This window comes from Eulemur rufifrons, chromosome 19, assembly GCF_041146395.1.
Source record: "Eulemur rufifrons isolate Redbay chromosome 19, OSU_ERuf_1, whole genome shotgun sequence".
Taxonomy (NCBI): domain Eukaryota; kingdom Metazoa; phylum Chordata; class Mammalia; order Primates; family Lemuridae; genus Eulemur; species Eulemur rufifrons.
In genome coordinates, this window is record NC_091001.1 from 33,883,000 (window position 1) to 33,897,296 (window position 14,297).

Here is a 14,297-nt window from a genome sequence, read left to right on the forward strand (position 1 = left end):
TGGCAGATTCTCATAATCCACCTGTAATTGCCAAGAGCTCGGAAACCAGGCAGTGACCACTGCTGAGCTCCCTGATGACAGACCTGACAGTGATGCTTACTTTAAAAAGTCACTGACTTATAAAGCAAAGTTTCTACAATTACAGTTGCATGGCTGAACAAATATTTTTTGGGGGAAAATCAGTCATGTCTTTATCACCAACAAGCAATTTCCTGCCAATGAATGCAGAACATACTGTGAGAGGATCATAATTAGGTCCTGAATATTTAATATCATCATTTACTGTGTCTGTTTGCTGCTGTTTTTCAGAACCTATTTGATAAATCCTGCAAGCTAAATACTCCATGGCAAAGCTTAATTATCCTTTTAATTCCTCTTTGAAATCCTTTCCCTGCTTTGTGATAGTGATGAAGAGAGTCTCCCCTTAATTACACTGCGGATGTCACTTGTGACGAGCAGGCTATCCCGAGATAACAGCGTGCACCCTCCTTAGGGCAGCGTGCTCAGTGAAGGGGAGGGGGCGGCTGTCCCTGGGCCGGGTGCTTGGCCCCGTTCCATGCTACTGGGACTCGGGGGCAGCAGGCCTGCTGGCATCAGGCCGTGTTCCATCGGCTCTCAACCTGCCGTGTTAGGGAGCTAGTCCTTATATAGTGACACATTCCTTGTCATTTGCTTATTTGGAAACAAATCAAACAATGATCTGATGATCTTTAGCCTACATCATGGAATTCATAATCAATGAAGCCATTAATAATTCTCACTGACCAAACCTGGGGCCCCACCCTGCCATTTTTGTATGGAGATAGTCATTATTTTGAAATAGTAAAAAACATTCAGAAAATACCCCAGGCTAAGTCTGTGGCCCTTTGCCAGTGAAGTCTTAATTGTCAATATTTTTGTCTAATTCTGTATATATAACTTATTATATTTTATAATCTCAATAAACACTAATAAAAAGGAGATCTACAGACTGCTGCAATGTGGGCTCTTTGTGTTTGTGGAGGGTGAGTGGATAAGCTGCTGTTGCTCTGTTCCTGGTTACTGCACTGTGTATGATAGGACTATAAGATTGCCACCAGCCATGCATGAAGTGCCTAAAATGTTGTGGCCTGGGCCACTCACTCGGCAGAAGCAAGTATTACAAGGGGAGCATGTGAAAACCACCTGGAACATTGCTTTCCAAGTTGCCACCATTAGTGCGTAAAGAATTGTATCACTTAGCTACTGCTATATTAACACACTATCCCAAAATTCAGTGCTAAAAGCAATAATCATTATTATTGTAGCTCAGGGGTGAGTAGGGGTCAGCTGACCTGAAAATCACATGCAGGGAGATACAGAAGAAGACGAACTTCTGAGATAGGATTCTGAGAAACTTCAAGAGAAAAACTCTACTTTGAGAAATGAAACTACCATTCTAAATGACGACAAGCCAGGTGTGGTGGTGTGCACCTGTAGTCCCAGCTACTCGGGAGGCTGAGGCAGGAGGATCTCTTGAGCCCAGGAGTCTGAGGTTGCAGTGAGCTAGGCTGACACCATGGCACTCTACTCATGGCAATGGAGTGAGACTCTGTCTCAAAAAAATTAAATTAAATTAAATTAAAATTAAAAATAAATGAAGGCGGCAGCATTTCTAACCTGAAACTAAGGAAATTAAATGGATCTCAGAAAGAAATATGGCAGAAATAGAAACTATAAAAGAGGAAGAAGCTGCAGTCCAGGAGATGGTTGAAAATATAAAGAAACACATTTCAGAATTAAAAATCAAAACCTCTTGCAATTTCTACTAAGATTAACACTTGAAGAAAACCTTATTCTAACATAGACCAAATTTTTAGTTTTGTCTCAGTGTATTTTTAATAGCAAAGCTCAATCTTTAGAAAGACATAAATAATTCCCTTCTGACTGTAGTCAAGTTGATTACATGCAAAATGCTTTTCATAAATTCATCCTTCATGAACCTTATCATGACCTGCACAGACATTCCACCACATGGTTAAGCCTGTCTCCTTTGTCCTAACTTCCTCTTTCCTAAATAACCATTTTACTACACAGTATTCTTTCTCATACAAAATTATTCTCTTTTCTTTTTTTTTTTTTTAGAGACAAGGTCTCACTGTGTCACCCAGGCTAGAGTGCAGTTGTGCAATCATAGCTCACTGCAGCCTTGAACTTCTGGGCTCAGCGATCCTCCTGCCTCAGCCTCCCAAGAAGCTGGGACTACAGGTGTGCGCCACCACTCCTGGCTAACTTTTCTTATTTTTTTGTAGAAACAGGGTCTTGCTATGTTGCCCAGACTGGTCTCGAACTCCTGCCCCCAATGGATCCTCCTGCCTTGGCCTCCCAAAGCCTGGGATTACAGGCACGAGCTACCATATCAGCCTCTCTTTTCTTTGTAACCTTCCTTACCAAAAATACATCTTCATACCCATAAATTTCTTTACAGCTCTCTCCTACTTACTAGTTCCTTTCTATGTTATTTCTATTTCCTTCCTAAATCCATATTTTGAAACAACTTTTACATAACGTCTGAATTAGGCAAAATTATTTTTTCTCAACAAAAGCACATATTAAAAATTAAGTTGGTAGACAAAACATCTAAATAAAGAAAAACTTAAGGAGCTACATAGTTTTTGTCTTTGATTTTTATGTACAATCTCTTACATTGAGATTCAAAGCCTATTTCTTTAAAACATATGGAACACTTGCAATTTTTAATTAATAATTAAAACATTTTTGATTTGGTTCCAAATCAATAAAATGTCCCTTGGTGTGTCATTTGTTCACACACAATTCCATCTTTAGGAGTCCAGCACTGGGGGTAGGAGGAGAAAGGTTAGAGGTTTGCGCTCCCTTCCAGAGTCCTGGAAAAGAGAGACAGATTAGCAAATCACATGAACTAAATCATAATTTACCATCTCTTAGCATTGATCTTCAAATCTCTGTAAAGATTTGTACTGGCACTATTCCGATTAGCTCTATGGGTAAGCATGTCGGTGTAGCTGTTCTCATTCTACAGACAGGGAAATTCCAGAAGGTGCTACTGGCAGGGAGTGGGAGGAGCTGAAACCCCTGGCCGGGGAGCAGAGGTTTGTCGGAGGAGGGTGTGTGGCTTGGCAGGCGCGCCTGCCATTCCTCGCCTGCACCCAGGGGTGACTTGCCTGGACTCACCGGCTGCCTGGCTTTTGAAAGAGAAGAAAAGGTCAAGAGGCCCTTCCTTGCTTGAAGATACCAGCTGAAGCTGCCGGCGAGTCCCATCCCGCAGGGCACGCGCTCCCGGGAAGGGACCTGCCGGGACAGCCAGGGCATGTGTACCTTGCTCCTCCGCCAAGACCGCCACCTTGGCTGGTACCAGCCTTGACTTCCTCATGTTTAGTACATGGGGCTTTGACACAGGTTGCTACGTTAAATACGCTGTCACTACCGTCAAGATACAAAAAGCAAAAACAAAACAAAGATCTCTCCTGCTGTCCTCTTCAGTCAGCTCTTTCCTGTGTTTTGCTCACTGCAAGCTTTTCAGAATGGACATGTTCAATGTCTCAGATGCTCGTTTTTCTCACAAAGGATGTTCTAATTCCAGCCGGGTTGTGCATTAAATGCCCATTCTGTGCCTCACGGAATTACTCTGCTAACTCAAATTTGGGCGATTATGTCTTCCAAAGTGCCTGTCCAGCCATTTCACATCATTTAGGAGTGAAGCAGGTGAGTCGGTCCAGCTCCTGGAAGGAGGCAGATGCACCCTCAAGGTGAGTGACTCACGAAGGAGCTGTTTACAAAGAGAGGAGTGGGGCCCGGGGAAACCATGAGGGGCAGACCCTGGACACTCAGAGCTCTGTGTCCCGAGAGAAAGAGCTCCAGAGAAGTAAATGTCCTCCCACCTTCTGATGGCACTCCCCATCAACTAAGCCCTGCGGGAGGCCCGTACAGGTCAGCCTCCTAGGTCGGGGAAGGATGGATCTGGAGGGGCCAACAGATGATTCCAGCCCAGCCAGTGAGGCCAAAACCTGACTCCTGACTCTAGTCTCTCTTCACTAAAGCAAACGACTCAGAGAGAGAACTGCACACATGCCAGCCTCAGGAATCTGGCACACATGGGTCGCATGCCTGCCCTGCCCTTACTGGTTACGTCTAGATCTTCACCTCCTCATCTGTGTGTCAGGGATAGAACAAGGATTTAACTGTGGCATCGTGCTAGAGATTGAAAGAGGCAATGTCTGAAAAGCACTTGGCCCAGTGCCAGGTGAGTGCTCAATAAATAGCACACATTCTTGTCACTAGTCCATCTTCATCTTGCATAACTGACAATAACATCCACAAAGACCTTTCCAGTTTGGTCTCATCTCAACTGGGTGATATGGATTTGCCATGAAATACTCTCAGAGCTCTATATAAATAACTGTAGGTCTTGTGATACAAACTCTTTCTTGGGCAAATTTCATGGATTGGAAAGCTGTAGCATCCATTTCTTTACATACATTTAAAGGCTTGCTAAAGACTTGCAAAGTATAGAGGATGGGTTGAAATGAAATATAGGTGGAAATAAGGAATGAATTGAACACTGCTAGATTCAGTAACAAGTTTATCTCAATGGTACTGAGTAAAGAAGAGAAGATCTTCCTTACCCCACCCCATTCGCACCATCCTTGGGCTCCTACCTCACACCCTTTCAGCACTCCCAGATCTGTGCACAGTTCTGTCTACCCAGGGAAGACTGACATGCCTCAGATGCTCACCTCTTAGTACCAGGCCGCCTTACGGGTTCAATAACTTAGGGAAGAATGGAGTTACAGAGAGATGGCAAAAGAAAGATGAGGCCAGAGAAGAAAATGAAGGGGTAGTGGACATCGGAAGGGTAAGGAGGTCACCATGTGAAGGAAAGGGGGTGTCAAGTGGACACAGGAGGTGAGAGAAAGGAGTATGGGGACTTTGTCATGACAGAGCAAGTGGGTCCACAATGGGTGGAAAGGTTGAGTAGGTAAGCAAGAGAGACAGAAAGCACATGGCTTTGGCTAATAACGCCTTTTCAAGAGCTTCTACTTTTAGAGAATTCCCAACCCTTAAAACCCTTTGCTGGCACAGAAAAGGATCCAAGACTCTGTCTCTTCATCAGAAAGGTACCAGCTCTGCATTGGTTTATGGGCATACCTCATTTTATTGCACTTCACTTTGTTGTGCTTCACAGATAATGCATTTTTCACAAATTGAAGGTTTGTAGCAACCCTGCGTCAGCAAGACTATTGAAACTATTTTTCCAACAGCATGTGCACACTTCATGTCTCTGTGTCACATTTTGGTAACTCTCACAATTTTTCAACCTTTTTCATTATATCTATTTTGGTGAGCTAAAATTTTATATAGAGAGATACATATAGAATTTTATATATATAAATATATATATCTAGAATATAGATATATATGTAGCTAGAATTTTATATATAGATATATTTATATATAGAAATAAATTTAACCAAGGAGTAAGAGACCTCCACAAGGAAAACTACAAAACACTGATGAAAGAAATTAAAGAGAACACAAACAAATGGAAAGATACCCCATGCTCATGGGGAATTAATATTGTTAAAATGACCATACTACCCAAAGCAATCTATAGATACAATGCAATCTCTACTAAAATACCAATGCCATTATTCATAGAAATAGAAAAAGAAATCTTAAAATTTGTTTGGAACCAAAAAAGACCCCCAGTAGTCAATGCATCCTATGCAAAAAGAACATAGTTGGAGGCATCACAATATCTGACTTCAAAATATATTACAGGGCTATAGTAACCAAAACAGCATGGCATTTGTATGAAAACAGATGCACAGAACAATGGAACAGAATAGAGAAGCCAGAATATAATCCATGCATTTACAGCCAACTGACTTTTGACAAAGATGAGAACATATATTGGAGAAAGGACACCCTCTTCAAAAAACGTTGTTGAGAAAACTGGATATCCATATACAGAAGAATGAAACTGGACCCCTATCTCTCACCATATACAAAAATCAACTGAAGATGGATTAAAGACTTAAAGATAACACTTGAAACTACAAAATTACTAATAAAAAACATAGGGGAAACACTGCATGACATTGGTGTAGGCAAAGAGTTTACGGCTAAGACCTCTAATGCACAGGCAACAAAAACAAAAATAGACAAATGGGACTACATTATACTAAAAAGCTTCTGCACAACAAAAGAAACAGTCAATAGAATGAAGAGACAATCTGTTTCATGGAAGCAAATATTTGCAAACTATTCATCTGACAAGGGACTAATATCCAGAATATACAAGGAACTCAAACAACTCAACAGTAAACAAAGGGCAGTACTGTGGGCTGGCAATAGCTCTCAAGGAGAGGTGACCCTCCAGCTCAGACCCCATTTGGTGCAATCAGAGTGGCCCCAGTTCTCAAATTCCGATAGAATTTCCAACTCTCCTCTTCTCCACTGCCCCCTCCCTATAGTTAAAGGACAGTTCCTGACGCTGGTCACCCTTCACCAGCTTCAGCCACCTGCCTCTAAGCTTTACTCTGACCACCCATGGACTCAGACATTTCTATTGTGGATGCATCACAGAAAACATTTTGCAGGGCTGTGCTGCACAGCACATCCACTTTATTACATGCATTTGTCTTTACACATCATATCTCCTAACAACCTAGTGAATTATTCCTTCCATAGACCACACCCAAATAGTCCCTGCTTCCCCATTCCCAGAGCTTTGAACAGAATTAGTTTTCACCTCGGCTCTGAAACTATCTTTGACTTTAATTTGGTCTTAAAATTTATACATATATATTAATATATATTTATATATACACATACATATATACATCCATACACACATGTATATATAAAATATGATATATATATATATATATATACACTTAATACAAAATAGTGGAAGCATTTCTTTTAAAATCAGAAACAAATGACGGTGCCATTCATCATTATTGTTTAGTACTGTTCTGGAAGATCTTGTTAAGGTAATTAAACATAAAGCAAATAACAGGTATATCTGACAACAAAGAGGCAAAATTATTTGTAGATGATCTGATTATCTACCCAGAAAAACATGAGTCACTGAAAAGTGTTAGAATGAATAAGAGAGATCAGAAGCATGGATGGACCAGAAACTAAGTAAGTGCCCACAGCACACCTGTGCTGTTCCCACACACCAGTGTCAGCCTTGGGCCCATGGCTGGAGCCCCCTGGGCAAAGAGGCGTGTGCATGGGCTCTGCATGTGGCCTCAGGGACAGGCATCCCACACGCCTGCTGGCATACACAGGGCCTGGAGAGAGTGTTCTTCTTCTCAGGACAAGTACCCAGAAAAACCAAAATGGGAAATGGAGCACCATCTGGGAGACTCAGAGAACAAAAATATTTATAAAAATTAATTGCTACAGAAACCAAAAAGAAACAAGACTGGGAAGTCATGTTTTAAAAAAGGCACTAAGATGAACAAGTTAAACATTAGACAAAAGGAAAATTGAGTGCAATGAAGATTTTTTTAAAAACCTAAAAATGCAATTTAATAAGGTGAACCTTTGCTGGCAACAATAAAGACCAGAATGGTGTATTGGAACAGTGAATGAGTAGAAAAGACAAGGACAAGAGGAGGATGGGGAAGGTGAGAGAGAAGATAATACTCATGAAAGAAGGAGAGAGAAGACTTAAAAATAGAGTTATTTTTTGAAAACTAGAAAAATTGGAACGGAATCCAACACAAAGTGTATTCTGAGGTAAAAGGTTAAAAAAGATACAGATCAAAATAATTAACAAGTTTTAGGCTAGGTGCAGTGGCTCACACCTATAATCCCAGCACTTTAGGAGGCTGAGGCAGGAGGATCACTTAAGGCCAGGAGTTCGAGACCAGCCTGTGCAACATAGTGAGACCCCACCTCTACAAAAAATAGAAAAATTAGCCGGGCATGGTGGCACGTGCTCTTGTAGTCCCAGCTACATGGGGGAGTGAGGCAGGAGGATTGCTGAGCCCAGGAATTTGAGGCTGCAGTGAGCTATGATGACACCACTGCATTCCAGCCTGGGCAACAGAGCAAGATTCTGTTTCAAAAAAAGATTCCCCCCACCAAGTTTCAAGCAAATTAAAGAGCCCCTAGATAAACTGTGAAAGAATGTCTTAATTTTTAAATTTAAATACATGTTTGCTACAACTCCTATGAATATCACAAACATCCACTCTTCAGAGGAACAGAATTCCAGCCACCCAGGCTTTGCAGCTGTGAAACTTTTACTACGTTATGCTCTTTTCTTGTTGATCAACCTTGTCAGAGATGTGCTTTTTTTCTTTTTAGTCTTTTCATAGCACTATCTTTCAGTCTTGTTGATCCTGTTTTATATCTTTATTTTCTGTTTTATTAATTTTCTTATCTTTATAATATTCCTCCCTTCCACTTTATTTCTATTTACTTTATGGTTTTCTATCTTCTTTGGATGTTTGGCTCACATATTTTTCAGCTTCTCTTTCCCAATAATTCAGCCCCACACTTCTCTCTAAAAATCTCTTTAGATGGCTGAATGACACAAGATTTGGTAAATAGTATATCTGTTATTGTTTAGTTTTAGGTAAGTATTTTCTAATTTCCAATATGATTTTGTCTTTGATCCTTTGGTTATTTAGAAGAGTGTGTTAAATTCTCTAAATATGTATGAGTTTTTAAGTTATCTTTTTGTTATTGACTTTTAACAATTGCACTGTGGTCAGAAAATGTAGGTGCGGGGCCCAGAAGAAAGGATGGATGGATGGAAAGAACCTGAGCAAGGTGAATGAAGGCTCAGGCGAAAACACCTGCCCGAAACAGCTTGTTTGCTGAGTGCAAAGCTCAGCTGAAAACAGCTGACCTGTATGGAAGTTGTTAAATTGGCAAACGCCCTGACCCCCTTGCACGTGTCCTTGGAAATAAATACGGGGAGGAACTCGGCTAAGGAGGCCATCTTCTCCTTTAGATTTTGGTCTTTCCTCTTCTCTCTAAACGTTGTGTGTTTCGAGTAATTATTCATTCCTTCGCTACCGAGCTCAGGAGCGGAAAAAGCAGCCGCAACAAGGGTGACCCCGACGTGATTCAGGAGTCTGCTTGTCCGGTGAGTGTTTTCCTCGTCCGGACTACAAGAAGAATCATCCCGGTAAGGGACAGTCCCACCCACTGCTTTGGGAAAGGGACCGACTCGTGTAGTTTCAGAAGGGGATTTCTGATACGGGGCAGAACCTGACAAAAGATCAGCAAATTTATCTGTGGCTTCGCAGCAACTCTGAAAAGCTGCCCAGAGTTCTGTCGAACCAAAAGCTTTATGAAAACTCTTATGCGCAGTTGAGACAGCATCGCTCCTGGTTCCCAGATGAGATTTAGAGCTCTGGGAACAAGTAGGGAAGATTTTTAAGAAGGACCTTAAGCAGGGGGTTCCGGTGCCTCTTGCCGTGTTAACTACCCGGAGTCTGGTGCGAACAGCGCTGAGTCCCTTGCGTATTCCTACGGCTTCTAATCCCTTGGAACCTGCTCCTCCTCTGCTGTCTGCTCCACCGGAGGAGCCTGCATCCCCTGCTGAGAAGGAGCAAGAGTCCCCTATCTGCCCGGCGCGGTGGCTCACGCCTGTAATCCTAGCACTCTGGGAGGCCGAGGCGGAAGGATCGCTCGAGGTCAGGAGTTCGAGACCAGACTGAGCAAGAGCGAGACCCCGTCTCTACAAAAAATAGAAAAATTAGCCGGTGTGCTGGTGCGCGCCTGTAGTCTCAGCTACTCGGGAGGCTGAGGCAGAAGGATTGCTTGAGCCCAGGGGTTTGAGGTTGCTGTGAGCTAGGCTGATGCCACGGCACTCTAACCCAGGCAACAGAGCAAGACTCTGTCTCAAAAAAAAAAAAAAAAAAAAAAAAAAAAAAAAAAAAAAAAAAAAAAAAAAAAAAGTCCCCTATTGTAAATTCCCTGAATCCTGAGCCATTCTCTCCAGAATCGCCTTCTGCAGCTCAACAGGAGGAGCAGCTACCACCACCCCCTCCTCCCCCTCTCAAAGGGGATCTCTGTTCGTCCCCTGGTAAACTGTCTGCTTTTCAACATTGCCTAGGAGAGGGCCAATCTTTAAGGGGATGAGATTTGCTAGAACAATGGAATCTTCTTCTAACTACCCAGCCTTTTCATTAGAGGCCCCTGCTCAGGTGCATCCAATACAACCCACACCTTTACAGTGGACTAGTTCGCCCATCTGGATAGAGCAGTCGCCCATTAAGCAGGATAAATGAAAACATTTAATCTCTCTTGTCCAGGACCAACTTAAAGCGGGACATATAGAACCTTCCCTGAGCGTATGGAACACTCCTGTGTTCGTCATACCCCCAAAAAACAAGAAGCAGCATTTACTACAGGACCTAAGAGCTCTTGATGCTATTATAGTCCCAATGGGACCTCTACAACCCGGTCTTCCCCAGCTGTTGTTAATTCCAAGAGATTAGCCTTTGATTGTTTTTGATTTAAAAGATTGTTTTTTTCACAATTCCTCTAGCAAAACAAGACCTGGAAAGATTTGCATTTTCTCTTCGCCCTTACACTAATGCCCATCACTGGAAAGTCCTTCCACAGGAATGTTGAATAGTCCCACTATTTGTCAATATTATGTTCATCAAGCCCTACTCCCTTCTCGGCGCCAGTTCCCATCCGCCATCATCTATCACTGTACGGATGATGTATTGGCAGCTCCTATTCAAGCAGAATTACTATCATTGTTTACCCATGTACAAACATATACTGCCATCCATGGGCTGCAAGTTGCCTCAGACAAAATACAACTTACCCAACCTTGGCACTATCTTGATTATCTACTTTTTTTGCGTTCACTGTGACCCCAAAAAATAGCAATCTCCTTGCGTTCTACCCCAACACATTCATTACAACTTTTGGGACATGTGAATTGGATATGTCCCAATTTAGGAATTACTAATCAACAAATACATGATCTTACGAATACATTAAAGGGTGATCCAGATCCCTCCTCACCTCGTTCACTGACATCTCTGGCATCACAGGAATTTCATGCTATCAACAAAGCCCTTAGTTACTGTCAACTGTCACCCATGCACCCAGACAAACCCTTTCTTTTATTTATCATTAACCCCCGCCCCCATCTCCAACTGCTTTTAGGCCAATTAACACCTCACATCCCTCCTTTGGAATGGTTATTTCTACCTCCCTCCAAAACATTTTTTCCCCTTCTAGACCTCTTCGCCCCTTTAATTAAGGGACACTACACAACAATTACTCGAATTAGAACCACATACTATGTATCTCCCTAGTCCTAAAAACTGCTTTGAAGCAACTTTACATGATTCCTTACTTTGGCAGTCAGCCCTTGCAAGTTATGTAGTTATTACCCCTCCAACAAGCTTCCCTCCACTCCCTCCTTGCTTCCTGTACAACAGCTTACAAAACTCTCCCTTACACCTCTTCCCGCCACCTGGACAGTGGTCATAAATGGCTCTGGACGATCATCTAAAGCAGGACTTGCATGGAAAAATGGTGATTGAAACCATTTATCCACCTCCAGTTTTCCCTCCACTCAACAAGCAGGATCAGGGGCATTTATATCAGCTTTAAAAACATTTCCACTAGAACCTCTTAACATCACTGACTCCCATCCTGTGTTCTATTCCGTTCTCCATATGGAAAATGCTATCATTAAGGATATACCTAAACCAACTTTAACAATTCCTTGTTCTACAGCACTGATTAGCTATCCGGCGACAGCCCCCTCTTAATTTCCCATATCCATGCTCATACCCCCTTGCCCGGACCTCTGACAGAAGGAAACAATGCTGCTGATCATCTCGTTTCCTAGCATGTGTATTCCACCAATGCCTTTAAAAATACCGTAACATCCCGTCAGTTCTTTCACCAAAACACTCATTAAACAGTTTTCCGTTACCCAGTGTAAACGAAAATAAAATATTAAGGCTCACCCCCTCCAACTGGCTGACTGAATGGACCAGCTCGTGGCCAAAGGAATATCCTAAAACTAAATTGCCTGCCAGGAGGAGGGAGGTCAGACATGCCTCATCATGCTCCCCTCCCTTCTTGGGGACATCCTTTATAACTCATTAACAGGCCTAAGGGTATGCAAGACAAACCTGCATGTCCTCAATTTACACAACAAATATATGTCCAGTGGTGGCTTATCTCTGATAAACAGCTCGTTATGTTAAAACACTGCAAGCCTTTAGACAAAGCTTCATGTCTTTAACCAATTACAAGTCAAAGAATCTTTAAACCCACCTATAACCTTTTGTAAGTCCCCACTTTGAGATGGCCCACCTTTTCAGGCCATGCCAATGTATGCCTCCCACGTATTGATCTATGACTTTGCCTGTAACCCGTGTCTCCCTGAAATGTATAAAACCAAACTGTAACCCAACCACAGCGAGTCCACTTGCTCAAGGCTTCTTGGGCGTGGCTCTGGGTCACGGTCCTCAAATCTGGCTCAGAGTAAATCTCTTTAAAATTATTTTACACAGTTTGCCTTTTTTTTTTTTTTTTTTTTTCGTTGACACTAGAAACAAGCTCCTCATAACATGTGTCTGCTCAGCTTGTCAGGCTGTATCAAGGGGTGCCTTTATCACCTGGGGTCAACCCTCGAGGCTTAACTCCTAACTCACTCCGGCAAATGGATGTTACTCATTTCCCTGCCTTCTGGGGTCTTCATTATCTACATGTGACTGTTGACACTTAATGATTCATGCCACTGCGTTATCTGGTGAGCGTGTCTCCCATGCTATCACTCATTTGTTACACTCTACTCATTTGCTAAACTCCATCGCTTATCTAGGGCTTCCTCAGACTGTCAAGACTGATAATGGACCCTGTTACACCGCAGTTGCCTTTCAGACTACTTTGCAGGACTGGGACATTCGCCACATCGCTGGCATTCCACATAACCCCACAGGACAAGCAGCTGTTGAACCGACCAACTGAACCTTAAACAATTATTTGGAAAAACAAAAGCGAAAGTACCACCTGCCCCTCCACAACAAAGAGTAGTGAAAGTATTATATGGTCTTTAACTTTGTCCAGGCTCCAGCCACCCTCCACCACACTCCTCCATCATTACACCTCCCTTTCCGGATCCCAGCCCGAGCCCCAACAGAAAGTGTGGGTACAGCAATGGGACTCCACAGGAACCTGGGATGACACTTTTGGTGTGTTAACACGGGGAAGAGGATATGTTTGTGTTCAAACTTCTACAGGTCCCGAGTGATCCCCTTCCAGATGAGTTTGCCTACATCACGAGCTGGATTTCACAAATGAAACGTCTCTCCCGCCAGCCGCTGCCAACAGGGGTCCCGCAGCTACAGACACGTAACATCATGACGGTGCCCGAGATCGTGTGGGGTCAACTGAGACAATTAGAGACACAGGTCTCAGCTATGACGACACAGTCGGGGGCTCCTCCTACCCTGGCACTTTTCTGGCATATTTGGTTATTGTTGCCCATAATAGCAGCCAGGTACCCCGAGGGCTGCTTTGCAGCCTTTTTCTCCTCTTATTTCACCCAGGCAGTACAGCCACGGTTTACTGGGCTCATGTCTTAACCCCGCCTGTGTTTAAGCCCCTAACATGGTGGGACTTGGAGATCCCTCTGTCTACCAGTGACTCCACGTTCCTGGCAGAGAACCGGAACAGACTGGCTTAATATCACAGAGTCAGTAGTTTATTATTCCTCTGATCCTCTATGGGTGTTACCAAATTGCACAATACAATATGGTGCATTCCCATGACCACCCAAAAATATCTATATTATCAACTGGTCGTGCTTGGTCTTGTCACTTCTGTCTTTCATTTTCCAGGACGGATCTGCCAATTGATGACCTCCCAACGCCAATATGAAGAGACACTGGCTGAAGCTTATATCTCTCTTTCTCCTACTTACGCTCCATCTCTAATTTTAAATATACAAAAAGGGGGACATGTAGGGGCTGGGCCTAGAAGAAAGGATGGATGGATGGAAAGAATGTGAGCAGGGTGAATGAGGCGTCAGGTGAAAACGCCTGCCCGAAGCTGCTTGTTTGCTGAGTGTAATGGAAGTTGTTAAGGAAATTAACAAACAGCCCTGACCCTTTGCATGTGTCCTTGGAAATAAATACGGGAGGAACTTAGGTGAGGAGGCCATTTTCTCCTTTAGATTTTGGTCTCTCCTTTTCTCTCTAAACACTATGTGTTTTGAGTAATTATTATTCATTCCTTTGCTACCGAGCTCAGGAGCGAAAAAGCAGCCACAGCAAGAAAATGTG